This window comes from Dendronephthya gigantea, unplaced genomic scaffold, assembly GCF_004324835.1.
Source record: "Dendronephthya gigantea isolate DGI-Jeju-01 unplaced genomic scaffold, DenGig_1.0 000196F, whole genome shotgun sequence".
Taxonomy (NCBI): Eukaryota; Metazoa; Cnidaria; class Anthozoa; order Malacalcyonacea; family Nephtheidae; genus Dendronephthya; species Dendronephthya gigantea.
The window spans coordinates 262,653-276,050 of NW_021163206.1; the positions used below are offsets into that span (position 1 = coordinate 262,653).

The 13,398-nt window shown below is 37.7% G+C and overlaps 3 non-coding genes across 3 annotated transcripts; all 3 read right to left on the bottom strand.

Annotated features, from left to right (window-relative positions):
- Positions 1–7,215: 7,215 nt before the first annotated feature.
- Positions 7,216–7,297, bottom strand: Trnas-aga. Its single transcript has one exon. It is a non-coding gene; the product is annotated as a tRNA-Ser (tRNA).
- Positions 7,298–7,982: 685 nt separating this feature from the next.
- Positions 7,983–8,055, bottom strand: Trnat-agu. Its single transcript has one exon. It is a non-coding gene; the product is annotated as a tRNA-Thr (tRNA).
- A 564-nt stretch (positions 8,056–8,619) lies between these two features.
- Trnas-aga lies at positions 8,620–8,701 on the bottom strand. Its single transcript has one exon. It is a non-coding gene; the product is annotated as a tRNA-Ser (tRNA).
- Between the last annotated feature and the right edge of the window lie 4,697 nt (positions 8,702–13,398).

The window sequence follows — 13,398 nt, forward strand, 5'->3', positions numbered from 1 at the left end:
CCGATGAGTGATGCTTTAAAAGCCAAAAACCGTGTTTGGAGAAAGAGAAACGAGGGATTGATATTTACCACGAAAGGAAGCAAGGATTTGGCCGGGGGAAAAAGATTACATTTAATAGTAGCAATAGCATACGGGAAAGGAGTTATTTGCGCTGAGGAGTACAAAAAGATGACAGGAGACTATTTTGCTTCCTTTATACGTAGATACTTTCGTAATTTTTTGAAGGGAATGGTAAAAAAATTTTTAATGGACAATTGTCCATGTCAGACGTCTGTGAAAGCAAAAAAAGCTTTGCGGTCTATAAAAGCAAAAATGCAAGTAATTCCGCAAGATCACCTGATCTGAATCCGATAGAAAATGTATTCAACGTCTTACGGAAACGTCTGGAGAGAGAAGTGAAAGAGAAGAACATAACACGCGAAACATGGGACGAATTTGTTGCGAGGGTAAAGCGAAATATTTGGTCGTTGCCAATAGATTACATTGACAAAACCATAGCGAGTATGCCAAGAAGGATTAAATTAGTTCTGAGTGGCAAAGGTCATCGTACAAAATAAAAAAACAATTGGTAATTTATTGACTTTATAACGAAAAGATTGATTATATTAATACAGTCGCTCTATGAAAATACTTATTAACTACAACTTCGTGCGTGCACGTTTCTCTTCTCTTTGGATAATAATTATGCACAAATAAATAGTATTTTAGCTTCCAAAAACGAAACACGTAAACCTATTTAATATGCAGCGCAATTACAACACGCTACCACATGCCACCACATGCTACCACACAAAGAATACATAAAGATATATGCATATATATTACTTTACTTACTGCTACTGGTAGCGTGTGGTAGCATGTGGCAGCATGTACAAATCTGAATAAATCTATAACATTTTTTCTAATAAAACTGTTAATATCACATCAATTGATAATTTGCACAAAATACGCCATTTATCTGTTCGCTTCTAGTGTTTAATCGAAACATGCACAAACCAATCGGCAAAACACGCGGGACAGGGTGCAATGTCCTTTGTTTTGATTCTGGCACTTGTCGATTAAAGTTGAAAACTTCCACCTCACCGACATCATCTCTGTTTCCCGCTCATCAATTGCTCCATTCTTCACGTAAACCAGTTGATGTTTGCTTGTGGCAAAGATAGGTGTGTCCCGGTCAAAAGTAATATCCCTTGCAAAATGACTCTTTGGCGCTGGTAGGTGTACTAATTGTCCCTCGAGCAGCAAAGAAAATCATGCCATGCGATAATTTGGGCCGACCATCTGAAGTCGTTTAAAATAGCACTTCAGCTTGCTCAGCCCCAACCCACGCAAAACTTGTAGAAGCAGGATTTGTAAAAGTTTTGTAAATGTTGTTAAGGGGATTCAAAGGAAAGTTTTACCACAATTTGCAGTCCTGTGAGCATTACATTCCTATATTTGCCTCGCCCTTTACGCAAAAGCTCTCCCACTGCATTTCCAAACGACTCGTGCGGGATACCATTGTTTTGAAGCAATTCTAAAGCAAAGTTGTGCCACTGAGAGGTTGGTACACATTTGCATGTCTCCTGCCGTGCTTCGTGCAGAATTTCCATGCGTGACCTAGCCATGCGTTCCTGTGAAGCCTTAGCACCTTCCATTTCCCATGCTGTTTGTATAGCGTCGTTGACGACCTTTGCTCCACGGTTCACGACAAACTCCGCAATGTCGGTCTTTCCTTCGTTCTTTTGCATATGAGCAAAGGCCAAAACATCTGTTCGGTTTTTAAGTCCTTTCTCCACATAATTTGCGAGAACTCGAATGCACTCAAGCGTTTGCGCCTCTTAGCCTTTGCAGGTTTGCCTTCGCAGCGCGAATCAGTCGTCGTGGGCATGTCGTGTTCGGAAATACAACCTTCATCATCATGCCTGTCGAAATCTCCCATCTCTTGTGTGTTACGTTTACTACGCAATGCTCTTGTAGCGAGATGAGCATTCATAGTTTTCGGCCCGTTGCTGTTATTCAAGTCGGGATGGCCCTCACTTTGCTCTGCACTTTGGTCTTCTTTTGTCACGTACTGCCAAGCGGTATAATAATTGGTATGAAGATCTGAGAAATGAACCGATATGCCATACGAATCTGCAAGAAATTTCTTTGCTGGTAGCCAGCGTTGGCAATTCTTTAGTTTAACACACATGTGATAGTGAATTCCGCCGGTGATGCGGTGATATTCTAGTGAACAGCACCATTGCAAAATCGTGTTATTAACATTGGAAAAGGCTGCAATAACCGCTTCTGCAAAAGACGCTCTGGTGGGAAACTTCTTTTTGTTAGCCTGACTATATGTTAGCAGATAAACTCTTCGCACGTCTCTGTTGTTGAGACCGGCATCAGCAGTTGAACTGGAATCCATATAATATATTGTTTACATGAAATCATGCGTCAAAATAATATTAGAGCATGCGATTATTATTATAGGTACGTTGCATGCTTGACGCATAAATTATCACCTTTCCTATTATGACGTAATGCATTATTCAATCTCATTAAGAATGATTTAACAACAGCAGAGGAAAGAAAAAGTAATGTAATACATAGAAATGCATTTTCATAAAAAATCGTTAACTTTATTAATAATTCAACCACGGCAATTGCGACGAATAATACCCAGACAATCACTGACAAAACCTTTCCGGACACTTACATACGTTCATTTTTGGACAGCTCATTAAAAACAGTGGCTTCTCCCCGTCCCCCTCTTCAATGTTGGCTAAAGGCAAATTTGTTTTGTAGAAAGCCTTTGGAGCGACAGTAAGTAATATATTAAGCCATATTTTTTATATTCAACATTGAAAGGGGGCGGGGGGGTACAAGGGGGGTTCATATTGAAAATTTTCAGTGAAATGTCCGGAGAGTTTTGTCACTGATTGTCTGGGTATTATTCGTCGCAATTGCCGTGGTTGAATTATTAATAATGTTAACGATTTTTTATGAAAATGCATTTCTATGTATTACATTACTTTTTCTTTCCTCTGCTGTTGTTAAATCATTCTTAATGAGATTGAATAATGCATTACGTCATAATAGGAAAGGTGATAATTTATGCGTCAAGCATGCAACGTACCTATATAATAATAATCGCATGCTCTAATATTATTTTGACGCATGATTTCATGTAAACAATATATTATATGGATTCCAGTTCAACTGCTGATGCCGGTCTCAACAACAGAGACGTGCGAAGAGTTTATCTGCTAACATATAGTCAGGCTAACAAAAAGAAGTTTCCCACCAGAGCGTCTTTTGCAGAAGCGGTTATTGCAGCCTTTTCCAATGTTAATAACACGATTTTGCAATGGTGCTGTTCACTAGAATATCACCGCATCACCGGCGGAATTCACTATCACATGTGTGTTAAACTAAAGAATTGCCAACGCTGGCTACCAGCAAAGAAATTTCTTGCAGATTCGTATGGCATATCGGTTCATTTCTCAGATCTTCATACCAATTATTATACCGCTTGGCAGTACGTGACAAAAGAAGACCAAAGTGCAGAGCAAAGTGAGGGCCATCCCGACTTGAATTACAGCAACGGGCCGAAAACTATGAATGCTCATCTCGCTACAAGAGCATTGCGTAGTAAACGTAACACACAAGAGATGGGAGATTTCGACAGGCATGATGATGAAGGTTGTATTTCCGAACACGACATGCCCACGACGACTGATTCGCGCTGCGAAGGCAAACCTGCAAAGGCTAAGAGGCGCAAACGCTTGAGTGCATTCGAGTTCTCGCAAATTATTGTGGAGAAAGGACTTAAAAACCGAACAGATGTTTTGGCCTTTGCTCATATGCAAAAGAACGAAGGAAAGACCGACATTGCGGAGTTTGTCGTGAACCGTGGAGCAAAGGTCGTCAACGACGCTATACAAACAGCATGGGAAATGGAAGGTGCTAAGGCTTCACAGGAACGCATGACTAGGTCACGCATGGAAATTCTGCACGAAGCACGGCAGGAGACATGCAAATGTGTACCAACCTCTCAGTGGCACAACTTTGCTTTAGAATTGCTTCAAAACAATGGTATCCCGCACGAGTCGTTTGGAAATGCAGTGGGAGAGCTTTTGCGTAAAGGGCGAGGCAAATATAGGAATGTAATGCTCACAGGACCTGCAAATTGTGGTAAAACTTTCCTATTGAATCCCCTTAACAACATTTACAAAACTTTTACAAATCCTGCTTCTACAAGTTTTGCTTGGGTTGGGGCTGAGCAAGCTGAAGTGCTATTTTTAAACGACTTCAGATGGTCGGCCCAAATTATTGCATGGCATGATTTTCTTTTGCTGCTCGAGGGACAATTAGTACACCTACCAGCGCCAAAGAGTCATTTTGCAAGGGATATTACTTTTGACCGGGACACACCTATCTTTGCCACAAGCAAACATCAACTGGTTTACGTGAAGAATGGAGCAATTGATGAGCGGGAAACAGAGATGATGTCGGTGAGGTGGAAAGTTTTCAACTTTAATCGACAAGTGCCAGAATCAAAACAAAAGGACATTGCACCCTGTCCCGCGTGTTTTGCCCGATTGGTTTGTGCATGTTTCGATTAAACACTAGAAGCGAACAGATAAATGGCGTATTTTGTGCAAATTATCAATTGATGTGATATTAACAGTTTTATTAGAAAAAATGTTATAGATTTATTCAGATTTGTACATGCTGCCACATGCTCCACACGCTACCAGTAGCAGTAAGTAAAGTAAATATATATGCATATATCTTTATGTATTCTTTGTGTGGTAGCATGTGGTGGCATGTGGTAGCGTGTTGTAATTGCGCTGCATATTAAATAGGTTTACGTGTTTCGTTTTTTGGAAGCTAAAATACTATTTAATTGTGCATAATTATTATCCAAAGAGAAGAGAAACGTGCACGCACGAAGTTGTAGTTAATAAGTATTTTCATAGAGCGACTGTATTAATATAATCAATCTTTTCGTTATAAAGTCAATAAATTACCAACTGTTTATTTTAATATTTTGTACGATGACCTTTGCCACTCAGAACTAATTTAATCCTTCTTGGCATACTCGCTATGGTTTTGTCAATGTAATCTATTGGCAACGACCAAATATTTCGCTTTACCCTCGCAACAAATTCGTCCCATGTTTCGCGTGTTATGTTCTTCTCTTTCACTTCTCTCTCCAGACGTTTCCGTAAGACGTTGAATACATTTTCTATCGGATTCAGATCAGGTGATCTTGCGGGAATTACTTGCATTTTTGCTTTTATAGACCGCAAAGCTTTTTTTGCTTTCACAGACGTCTGACATGGACAATTGTCCATTAAAAATATTTTTTTACCATTCCCTTCAAAAAAATTACGAAAGTATCTACGTATAAAGGAAGCAAAATAGTCTCCTGTCATCTTTTTGTACTCCTCAGCGCAAATAACTCCTTTCCCGTATGCTATTGCTACTATTAAATGTAATCTTTTTCCCCCGGCCAAATCCTTGCTTCCTTTCGTGGTAAATATCAATCCCTCGTTTCTCTTTCTCCAAACACGGTTTTTGGCTTTTAAAGCATCACTCATCGGATTTCTTTTATATATAAACGATACACCATCCAAGTAAAAAGCAACATCCTTCGTCCAGTATTCACAACTTTTCGCTTTCACTTCTCTACCGAATTTTCTTCGTTGCTTGAAATCTTTTGTCGTCATAACACCTTTTTTTCGACTTGGGTAGAACCCATAACCAAGTTTCTTAATACATCTTACAAACGTTCTATAGCTTGCAGATTTTAATGCAACACCACTGTTTTGTACGACTTCTTTTATCGTAAAATTTGGATCTACGGCCCTCAATTTCTTTAATGAAAGCACGAGATTCCGTTTATCACGTGCATTGAGCAGTTCAGGCCGTCCACCTTTTGATTTCTTTTCTTGCTTTTTATAAATTCGATTGTTGCTTAGTTCCTCGTTTTTAACAATATCAAATACAGTTGACTTTGAAAGTTTTGTTTTTAAAGCAATCTTACGGTATGAGAAATGCATTTCGCGTCTCATTAATAAAGCTAAAGCTCGTTCATGTGGCTTCACTTTCCTCTGCGATGGCATTTTCATTAAGTTAATGCAATTAATAATACATCTTTATGACGTCATTTAATTAGCATTGCTCTGGTAATATAGAATAAATGATTTCATTATACCTGCAAAAAAGTTTTGATGATTATTATTGTTGTTTAATCGAGCGCAACTGGAACTTAGGTTGCACAGACAATCAGTGACAAAACTCTCCGGATATTTCACTGAAATTTTCAATATGAACCCCCCTTGTACCCCCCCGCCCCCTTTCAATGTTGAATATAAAAAATATGGCTTAATATATTACTTACTGTCGCTCCAAAGGCTTTCTACAGAAACAAATTTGCCTTTAGCCAACATTGAAGAGGGGGACGGGGGAGAAGCCACTGTTTTTAATGAGCTGTCCAAAAAATGAACGAAAATATGTAAGTGTCCGGAAAGGTTTTGTCAGTGATTGTAGCTGTAGAAGAAAGTTCATTATACACTAGATCCTGGTTTAAGTGGAAATTGTCAAGAGCCTCTTCAGAGATTCGAACTCCGGACCCCTGGTTTACTAGACCAGTGCTCTTACCACTGAGCTAAGGAGGCAGACGTAAAGAATGCTGGTTCACATTGCTGATATAATTATATCGATGAAAAATCCTCAAATTATATTTTTATATGGCTGTTAATTCCATTAAGTTAAGTGAGAGAGTACAAAAAATGTTCGACAGCAATATTTTTAGAACACAAAACCCATTGAAGCGGAAGGGGACAACAAGGCTTGCAAGGGAATCGAACCCGTGACCTTTTGCACCCGATGCGAAAATCATTCGAGCAAGCTACGCTTTCATTCAAGACCAATTAGCGGGTTTTCTTAATATTCGGTAACGGGTTGAAAATGCATAAATTTTGACTACTTCAGGTAAAAAGGATATATTACTAAAAATTCTATGGATGAAGAATTAAAAATTTAGATCAATTAGTTTGATTTGCTGTGCCTGCATGAAAAATGCAAAAAAATATGTCTATTAGTTTCAAACGAAATTTCACCTCTTTTTCACCTGTGAAACCACTCACACAGCTCACAGGAACGAAAGTAATCATCAAAACTTAGTTCTTTACATACAAAATAAATGCTGAGTTTTATGGAATATTGGGGGAGCCCAGAATTCGTAGTCGGCAGGATATGAACCTGCGCGGGAATATCCCAACAAATTTCTAGTCTGTCGCCTTAACCACTCGGCCACGACTACATGATGGGTTGCTTCTTTGGCATTCGTATTGGAACTTAACGAGTTATATTACGTCTTGGGCACAGTAATATATAGTGACTCTGGACTTCGTAGTCCTGCCTAGCTTCTCAGTTTGTGCTAACCGTATTTAGGATTGGTGAAATAGTAAAATTAAGAAATAAATAAAAGTCTCGTGCAAGTCACGGTGATGATTGGCGGAAGTTCAGTTTATCATATTTTATTAGGAAAGGCTCAGATTCCTTCATTATCGACGTTAAGCTGTTATTTGAAATATATTCTCTAATGTATCGTATGTTAATGCTTTTTGTTGCATTCAAATTAGAATTTATATAAAATGAGCTAGCTGTACAAAAATGAGCTAGCTGCTTATACAAAAAATGTTCGACAGCAATATTTTTAGAACACAAAACCCATTGAAGCGGAAGGGGACAACAAGGCTTGCACGGGAATCGAACCCGTGACCTTTTGCACCCGATGCGAAAATCATACGAGCAAGCTACGCTTTCATTCAAGACCAATTAGCAGGTTTGCTTAATATTCGGTAACGGGTTGAAAATGCATAAATGTTGACTACTTCAGGTAAAAAGGATATATTATTAAAAATTCTAGAATTTATATAAAATGAGCTAGCTGTAGAAAAAAGTTCATTATACACTAGATCCTGGTTTAAGTGGAAATTGTCAAGAGCCTCTTCAGAGATTCGAACTCTGGACCCCTGGTTTACTAGACCAGTGCTCTTACCACTGAGCTAAGGAGGCAGACGTAAAGAATGCTGGTTCACATTGCTGATATAATTATATCGATGAAAAATCTTCAAATTATATTTTTATATGGCTGTTAATTCCATTAAGTTAAGTGAGAGAGTACAAAAAATGTTCGACAGCAAAATTTTTAGAACACAAAACCCATTGAAGCGGAAGGGGACAACAAGGCTTGCACGGGAATCGAACCCGTGACCTTTTGCACCCGATGCGAAAATCATACGAGCAAGCTACGCTTTCATTCAAAACCAATTAGCAGGTTTGCTTAATATTCGGTAACGGGTTGAAAATGCATAAATGTTGACTACTTCAGGTAAAAAGGATATATTATTAAAAATTCTATGGATGAGGAATTAAAAATTTAGATCAATTAGTTTGATTTGCTGTGCCTGCATGAAAAATGCAAAAAAATATGTCTATTAGTTTCAAACGAAATTTCACCTCTTTTTCACCTGTGAACCACTCACACAGCTCACTGGAACGAAAGTAATCATCAAAACTGAGTTCTTTACATACAAAATAAATGGTGAGTTTTATGAAATATTGGGGGAGCCCAAAATTCGTAGTCGGCAGGATTTGAACCTGCGCGGGAATATCCCAACAGATTTCTAGTCTGTCGCCTTAACCACTCGGCCACGACTACATGATGGGTTGCTTCTTTGCATTCGTATTGGAACTTAACGATTTTTATTAAGTCTTGGGCACAGTAATATATAGTGACTCTGGACTTCGTAGTCCGGCCTAGCTCTCAGTTTATGTGCTAACCGTATTTAGGATTGGTGAAATAGTAAAATTAAGAAATAAATAAAAGTCTCGTGCAAGTCACGGTGATGATTGGCAGAGGTTCAGTTTATCATATTTTATTAGGAAAGGCTCAGATTCCTTCATTATCGACGTTAAGTTGTTATTTGAAATATATTCTCTAATGTATCGTATGTTAATGCTTTTTGTTGCTTTCAAATTAGAATTTATATAAAATGAGCTAGCTGTAGAAGAAAGTTCAGTATACACTAGATCCTGGTTTAAGTGGAAATTGTCAAGAGCCTCTTCAGAGATTCGAACTTTGGACCCCTGGTTTACTAGACCAGTGCTCTTACCACTGAGCTAAGGAGGCAGACGTAAAGAATGCTGGTTCACATTGCTGATATAATTATATCGATGAAAAATCTTCAAATTATATTTTTATATGGCTGTTAATTCCATTAAGTTAAGTGAGAGAGTACAAAAAATGTTCGACAGCAAAGTTTTTAGAACACAAAACCCATTGAAGCGGAAAGGGACAACAAGGCTTGCACGGGAATCGAACCCGTGACCTTTTGCACCCGATGGGAAAATCATACCTCCAGACCAACAAGCCACGCCTGGACGAAATAATTTATCAACTTTCAGAATTCAAAAAAATTAAAAACTAAAATTTCTGGTAACTGATTCACTAATAAATATCCCATATATCTAATAAAAGAGAGGTTATAAAGAATAGAGATCCTGAATAGAGGTTCCTTTAACAATGGGGGATTTCGTTGAAGACCAATCAGCAGGTTTGTTTAAATATTCGGTAACGGGATTAAAATGCGTAAGATTTGACTAGTTCAGGTAAAAGGGATATATTACTAAAAATTCGATACATGAAGTATTAAAAATTTATATCAATTAGTTTGATTTGCTGTGCCTGCAAGAAAAACGCAAACAAATATGTTTATTAGTTTCAAACGAAATTCCACCTCTTTTCCACCTGTGAAACCACTCACAAAGTTCACTGCAACGAAAGTAATTATCAAAACTGAGTCATTTACATACAAAATAAATTCTGAGTTTTATGAAATATTGGGGGAACCCAAAATTCGTAGTCGGCAGGATTTGAATCTGCGCGGGAATATCCCAACAGATTTCTAGTCTGTCGCCTTAACCACTCGGTCGCGACTACATATTTCATGATGTGTTGCTTCTTTGGCATTCGTATTTGAACTTAACCAGTTATGTTACGTCTTGGGCACAGTAATATATAGTGACTCTGGACTTCGTAGTCCTGCCTTGCTTTTCAGTTTATGTGCTAACCGTATTTAGGATTTGTGAAATAGTAAAATTAAGGGATAAATAAAAGTCTCGTGCAAGTCACGGTGATGATTGGCGGAAAATCAGTTTAACATATTTTATTAGGAAAGGCTGAGATTCCTTCATTATCGACGTTAAGTTGTTATTTGAAATTTTCTCTAATGTATCGTATATTAAGTCTTTTTGTTGCTTTCAAATTATTCATTTATTCATGGTTTATTGAACACATTGCAATAGCGTGATACAGTTAAATTATTATGTGTTTACATCGTTAAAAAATTTTATACATTTAATGTCTATCTAAGATTAAAATTACAGTTATTAGTGTATAATAGGGTCCATGCACTAAGAATATTAAAACTATTATAAGTATATATGTATTTATATATAGATCTAAAAATTATTTATGTACAATTATTGCAATACTTTCATTAAACTTGTCAATAGGCATAATACACTACGTTTGTTAGAAACTTTTTTAAAAATTATATACAGTTTATAGATTATATAGATCGAGTTCTTTAAACTATACTTTCGTTATATTGATCAATCGCATAGACCAAAGGACTATTTTTAAAACGATCTGTTCTACAAGTAAAATTATAAATTATGTCATTATTTGCTTTTGTTTGCCTGTTTTTGATACTGGAATGTTTATCAGGAAGCAGTTTGTGTAATTTATGGCTCGGCTGGATCATATTCTTTATGAGATCAATGCATAATTGTTTTCTTCGTTCTTTTTATAGCGACTTCAATTTACTTTCTATTAGTGCTTCGTTATATTCTTTTCCGGGGAAGATGATCCTAAGCGCTCTTTTTTGAATTCTTTCGATATTGCTACTTTGTTCTTGAGTCAGGTTTTCATGCCGCACCTGTGCTCAATACTCAAGAGTGGACCTTATGATAGCACAATAGAAGGATTTTAGATCTTCTTTGCACGCCCCGTATTTCTTGAGGATTTTTAAAAAGTAGAGCCGCTTGGAGGCTTTTTTAATTATAAATTCAGTATTTGTCTCCCATTTCATATCATTATCCAGCCAGATTCCCAGCAACTTATATGATTTTACCCGAGCAATTGGTTGGTCGCCAATTTTTATTGGTGGAATACTTGTTTTTTTCTTTCTGAAGTCGAGGATCATCTCTTTACATTTGTTCCCATTTAGTTCCATTTTTTCAGTCGTAGCAAAGTCAACTACACCATTCACGTTTTCTTGGGTTTTTCCGACTGATGTGCCAGATATATGATTTGATACATCGATCACCTCAGATAAGGACGTATCATCCATGAACATTACTGTCTGCCTCTCGTCTGTATCGTTTTGGTTGGTTGTTTCAATCGTTTCCCATTTTGTGATTGAGGGAAGTTGATTTATTTTAATGATGAACGCGATCGGTCCCAATCTACTTCCCTGGGGTACCCCTCCATTAATTTCCATTCGCTCTGATTCTGTACCTTGATATATGAAGTCGTCTGTGTTCGACCTTGTAAGTACGATGCTACCCATCCAATCAAACCAGGGCGTATACCGATATCACGGAAATTTTCCAAGAGGCGGTTATGATCAATTGGATCAAAGGCTTTACGGAAATCGAGAAATGTAACTCGAATAATTTTGTTGTTATTTTCCATCGCAAGATACCACTTGTGCAATTGAAAAATTAGTGCATATACAGCAGACATTCCTGGTAGTCCTCCAAATTGGGATTCCCAAATTTTGCTATTAGTATCCTTTAGTATCCACTCAACAGCATATGACTCTTGAAGTTTGGAAAGGGTGCTAGTCAGGGCAATTGGCCTTAAATCTTCTACTGATGAAACTGGATTAGATTTAGGAACACTGCATACCTTAGAAATTTTCCATACATCCGGAAACGTTTGGCTTCTAAACGACTGATTAAAGATATCTGCTAGTGGCACAGCAAAGTGTTCAGCAAACGTCTTTATTACCTTCATGTTTGGATCAAAAGGGCCAGGGGCTTTATTAGTTTCTATTTTTGACAGCTTCGTTGCAACACTTTTACTTGTGACTTGTGGCAGGGAACCTTGTTTTCCAAATAACAACCATTCGTTTTTTACTGTTTGGTACTCCTTTGTCAAACTCGTAAAGAACGTATTGATATGATCAGCAGTTTGTTTATCGCTCATTGGTGCATCCGTTAGAGGGTCCGTTAGATCAAAGTTCTGTTTTTTATTCCCAACAATCCGTTTCACATTTTGCCACCATTTCTTTGGGTTTTGGTTATGAAAGGGTTTTATATTTTGTGCATAAAATTTGTGCTTGGCTTTTCGAATCTCTGCTACAATTAAATTCCGTAGTACCTTGGATTGGGAGAATCTTCCAAGTTGGTATGCTTTATCTCGTTTCTGCATTAGTTGTTTAATTCTACCATTTATAAAAGGTTTATCGTCTCCTTGGATTTTAACCGAATTTAAGCTTTAAGACTTTCCTCTAAAAGCTTATCTTTTAACGCATCAAACCTAAACTCAATGTTCTTTTTAAGCTCACTCAATTCTTCTGCAATAGCAGCCGTATTTACATCGCTGCGCTGTTGAAGTGGGGTGGAACAAGCAGTATTTCGTGCACGAGTTATATCGTCAATAGCAGTATGCGACAAAACTTCTGCTTGAAACGATTCATCAATGAAGTCCTGTAGGTCTTCCAGAGTTTGACTATCTCCGTCCTTAACTTCGGTATTGAGTGGTGGTGTTCTAACGGCTTCAGTGTGACTTTTAACGCTGTGTGTATCATACGATTGAGGTCCAACTTGAACGTTGTTGTTAAGTTTGAAAGAGGTATACGTATCCTTCATTGCCGGTCGACAAATTGCAACCATTCTATCGCGTAGAGCATTACTAGATTTGCCGTGCAATATTAATGTATTTTGTTTGCCAGGATACCAAGTGATGGTTGTGTCAGAATCATCGCATATGAACTTTTTAGCGCTGCCACCCGGTGATGTCCACTTGCCTTTTAGCTGAATAACTTGAGCCACGAATATTTTTAATGATTCAAAGTTTGCTGTCCACTAAAGCTTTTTATCATCATAACAAAAATGCTAACCATCACTGTGTTTATGCTTATCGTTTAAAAAAGGTCTAAAATCCGGGTTATTCAACAACTTGTCTGGAGCTATACTAACAATCGACTGTCCGCCATGTTGAAACGTTTGACCATGTAAAATGAGCTTGCTGCAGAAGAAAATTCTTTTTACACTAGATCCTGGTTTAAGTGGAAATTGTCATGAGCCTCTTCAGAGATTCGAACTCTAGACCCCTGGTTTACTAAG